This window comes from Sarcophilus harrisii, chromosome 4 (assembly GCF_902635505.1).
Source record: "Sarcophilus harrisii chromosome 4, mSarHar1.11, whole genome shotgun sequence".
NCBI classification, from domain to species: Eukaryota; Metazoa; Chordata; class Mammalia; order Dasyuromorphia; family Dasyuridae; genus Sarcophilus; species Sarcophilus harrisii.
Genome location: NC_045429.1, coordinates 55,966,168 through 55,970,959, shown reverse-complemented (window position 1 = coordinate 55,970,959; position 4,792 = coordinate 55,966,168). Strand labels below are relative to the sequence as shown.

At 35.1% G+C, this 4,792-nt stretch overlaps 1 pseudogene; it reads right to left on the bottom strand.

Annotated features, from left to right (window-relative positions):
• Positions 1–2,006: 2,006 nt before the first annotated feature.
• On the bottom strand, positions 2,007–4,503 carry LOC111720380 (annotated as a pseudogene).
• Between the last annotated feature and the right edge of the window lie 289 nt (positions 4,504–4,792).

Below are 4,792 nucleotides of genomic sequence, written 5' to 3'. Positions count from 1 at the left end.
ACATTGGTATCAGAGCATATGCATAATTTAGTGATTTTAATATTTCCAAACTGTCTTGTGCATTAGTGTGCCTGTCCTTCCTCCATTATTGTACCCGTCTATTTTACCATTATTGTACCATTACCCTGTTTTCTGTTATAATTCTGATAAGTGTGAGGGGGAGGTGTAGAGTTATTTTAATTTGCATGCCTCATACTATTAGTGATTTATAACATTTTTATGTGATTGTTGGTAGTTTATCTTTCTTCATTTGAAAACTGCCTTGTCATATCCTTTGACCTTTATGTAACCTTTTCCCAAGTCACTTCCCCTTTCCTCAGTTTCCTCCTCTGGAAGATGAGGTGCTTAAACTCACTTCCAGCTTTAACATTTCATGTTTCTGCTTTTTTTCCCCTCACCAAACTATTATCAGCCTCATAAAGAAACCTTGATTCACAAGTTCCTTTTTATAGCTCTGAGGAAACAACTTTATCTCTCTGTTTAAAAGCTGTTTCTGTTCTGTTTCAATATGTTTTTTAAAGATTAAATCCTGGTATAGGCTGGGATTTTGATAATTTCAAATCCCCATAGAAGAAACTGGACTGTGTCAGAAACTAGACTAAAAAAAAAAAAAAAATACAGAAGAATCACAGCCATTATTCAAGGGAACAATTCTACCATAACATCTGGAGTTCTAATGTGAAAGGGAAACCTGGAACAACCTAAAAGAAGGAGAGCAAAAAATAACCCATGATAGGAAAAAAACATAATCAGGGGAATTCCTGTTTTTTAACCTATATCTGTACAACTTGAACATAATCTATGATCTGTTTCTTTTTCTCTTCTGTCTTGACATTGGAGATATGGGTAAAATGGGGATAAATGTCATAGCTCAAATCCCATTTTCATGTCTTATCCTTAGTTCAACTTGCCAAGCCACCATCTGCCTTCTTTGTTCCTACTCATGTCCTGCTTAGCAAAAAATGGCGAAAGCAATGAAACTGTGCTGCTTGGGTCCAAAACAAATTTAGGCTAGTCAATCTCAATTGGGTGCTCATTTTACATTATCAAGATCATCATGTAAATTATCTTCCTGATTCTGCTCACTTCACTCTGCACCTCTTCACCCAAAATTCTCCATGTTTCTCCATGGTGATCTCAATATTCTATCATATTAGTAGGCTGTAATTTTTTTCCCCACTGATTTGCCAATTGATGGGGACAACTACTTTTGTTTTGTTTTCATTCCTTTATAACAACAAAACCTGCTATTATAACTTTGTACATTTGGGTCCTTTTCTTCTGTCTTTGACCTCTTTACTCACTACCAAATAGTGGGAGAGTAGCAAGATAGTCTTTTTACTCTTCCTTAATTAATCCTGAATCCTTCTCACCTTGGTAGCCATTCCATACCTTCTCTTCTCTCCTCAAGCCTCACACACATTTCCCTCATGCCCCAACTTGCCTTCATTCTTCACCCCCCCCAAATAGTATATTTTTCGAGAGCTCCTTCTTTTTTTCTCATCTCACAATCCTTTTGAAACCATCTCCCATTACATTTTCCTTCACTCTAGACTCTGATGAAAAGGGGTGTTTCTCTTTTTGAAGGCCCACTCCTCTATGTTGTGTCATCAAATCTCCTCCCCCTTCTTGTTTTTTCTAGAAGACTGTTCCAACTATATCCTCCTCCCCATCTTTAATCTCTCCATTTCTCCTGACTTTTTCCATGCTGCCTAAAAACAAAACAAAAACAAACAAAAAATCTCACCTCATCAAATCTCATCATTCCAGCTATCTGTTGTCCTTGCCTTGTTGTCTGTGGAGTTGATAGCAAATATCTTTATTTTTAGTTAAAAGCTCTACCAAAAAACATACATTTTCCCTTAAAATTTGGAGAATAACAAAAACAGTACAAAATGTAAGTGACTGTCAAATTCTCTATTTTACAAATAGTAATGGATGGTGGAAGTAGAAGTCAGGAACAATGTTCATTCTTTTAAAAGTAGGAAAATATTCATTTCAAAAGTTTAACTTTTCCCCTTTAAAAGTTTAAAGCTTGGATTCTTGCTGATTTTCTTGTTAAAGGTAACTAGCAACTCCTTTTCAGATTTGTAGCATTGATTAGCCACTGCATAGTATTGAACTAAAACCTTTTTCTTTAACTTTTAAATTGATATTTCATTGTTGGGGGCTTGTTTCAGAACAGCTTCGATAATTCATGCTTAAATTTCAGGTTGAATTTCCCAGTGTTTCAGTCTTTTCAGTTTCTATAATAATATCTTCTGTATGTTTCATTTTTTTTTCTTCTTAGAATCAGCTTTTTCTTCTGAATGCTTATGTTCTCTCTCTCTCTTTTTTTTTTTCTGCAGGTGTTTTCATCTCTTCCTCTGTCATCATTTAACATAATTCCCAATTTCATTCACTTCTGGTTCTGCTACGCATTTCTTCTTTTTTTAAGTTTCGTTTTGTTTTGTTTTTTTTTCTGTGCTAATTTTTGGCTTTTCTTTCCTTCTTCCTTCCTTCCTTCCTTCCTTTCTTTTTTTTTTTTTTTTTTTTTTTGGCATCAAGTTCTTCTACCTGGCCCCTTTAGCACTTTTTAAATTTCTGATCTCTTGAATTTTCTTGATGGTTTTCTTTTTTCCTATTCTTCTGTTCTTTTTCATTGCATTCTTTTTTGCTCTTCTTCTTCTTTGGTTATCTGATTGTTTTTTCCACTGGCATCAGTAGGTGTTGTTTTAAAAAACCATAATTCTTTGATTTCTTTTTAAAAAATTAAATTCTCTTCTGTTATCTAGAACTTTACTAATTTTTACTAGGAATAAATTCAGAAGAAAGCACAAACAAGCAGAATAGTTTTGAAAATGATATGTAGAATTTATTACATAATTTTGTTAAAAGCAAGAGGTATGAAATGAAAATTTACAGTTTCATATAGAATTCTCTTTTTGTGTTTGAATAATATGAACTGTATAAATTGAATGCTCTTTTTTGAGCATTTAGTTCAGAATAAAACATGAAATTTATAAAAAGAAGTACAACTAAGTAAAATCAGCCAACAAGTTGAAAAAAATTATACACTGAGTTTAGGTTTTATGGGTGTGCAAAGTGAGTTGTTGCGGCAATAGACTCTTAGGAACAGCCACTACCTGAACTGCCAGTAGATAGCAGAAGTAAGAAGGACCTTGCTGAACAACCAAGGACAGGCTAGGAATCATTGTGAAGTCAGGCAAGTTTATCTTTAGCATTTTCCTACTTTTTTTCATTGCATCCCTTGGCCCAGATCCATTCCCTGTTCTCAGGCTCTTATCCCATATCCCATTCCCATGAGGTTTTACTGTGTTCAGTTTACTAGGAAGTAAGAGAGTAACTAAAATTTCAAAACTTGTTGCCTCTCTTGAAATATTTACTTTTTCTTAAGGGAGTCCTAAGTCTAGAATAGATTTAAAGATCCAAAGGAATGGATAAGTGAGGCGCACATAGCTGTATTTTTTCTTCTGGGGAAGCTGAGGCAGGAGAATTGCTTTAGCTCTGAAGTTCTGAATTGTTACTGAATTTAAGCCCACTGAGTGACTATACTAAGTCCAAATTCAATATGGCTTCTAGAAGTGGAGGGTCACTGGGCTGCCTAAAAGGGATAAACTGGCCCAGCTCAGAAAAACAATGAAGGTTATCATCAATAGAGTGATTGGGTTTCAGAGTAACAGTTGCTCTTCTAGCTTCAGTGACATAGGGAGATTTAGTCTCAACAAACAAAGAAAATAACAATTATAAAAATAACAACAAAACCCAAAGATCCAAAGGAGTGAAACTTATGGCAGCAGAAAAGGCAATGCGATTAATATTATTTTACAGCCCCCTATGGAGCCACTTTACCAATTCTGTTTCACACTCACCACCCAGAAAATAGCTGCTTACTTATTTTACTATTTCTCCCCTCAAGGTAATATAAATGATCCTGAAGGGTTATAGTTTCTAACACTATATCTCCTGAGTTTTCATTGGTATATTTCCTATCATCAATCAGCCAGATGAACTCCATTAACTTTTATAAAAGGGATTTACTAAGAAAGTGTATGAAGACTAGTAGGTGCAAAAACTTGAATCACATTCTCCCCAACTCTTACAAGGATCCTGAGCAGAATAGACTTAAAATAGCACAAAGATAGTGAGTGAAGCATGTAGAGAACACATTTGAAAAAGAGGTGCCTATCACTTCTGGACCTGAGAGTCCTTTTTCCATTGTGGAGAATCCATATAAAGCTCCCCTTGGGTGTAATCATTTCTTTGGCTATGAGGATCAATGCTTTTCTAGAATCTCTTGCAAGTACATCTTTTAGTCATAAGGACTCAGACTTCCTGAACTGGCCATCTTTTGTTTGTCTGATTGTTTTTCTTCATCTACCTGCAGGTATCCACTGTGCCATCCTCTATCCTGCTGCAGTAGTCACTGCTACTGCTTCTGGCCACTGATGGAATCCCTGAATATCCCAAACTCACTAGATCTCCTGGGAACTTATATTTCATGATAGTTATTTGACTAAAATTAGAAAAGGTAAGACAAAAAAATAAAGGCATCATATACTCATAGACACATAGTGGCTCAGTGAGAAAAAGGATTTTTCTCTGCCCTTTACTAAGATCAGCTGGTCAAACTTTTTCTATGTGTATTACTTCTGGCTCAGTCATTCATTCTTTCAGGTTTGTAGCCGATTAGAAATATTTGTATCATTTCATACTTCCAATATTTGAGTCATCATAGCCAAAGACTCGATCCCAAAGTTTCATGTACTGGATTAGAAATAGGCAGTGTATA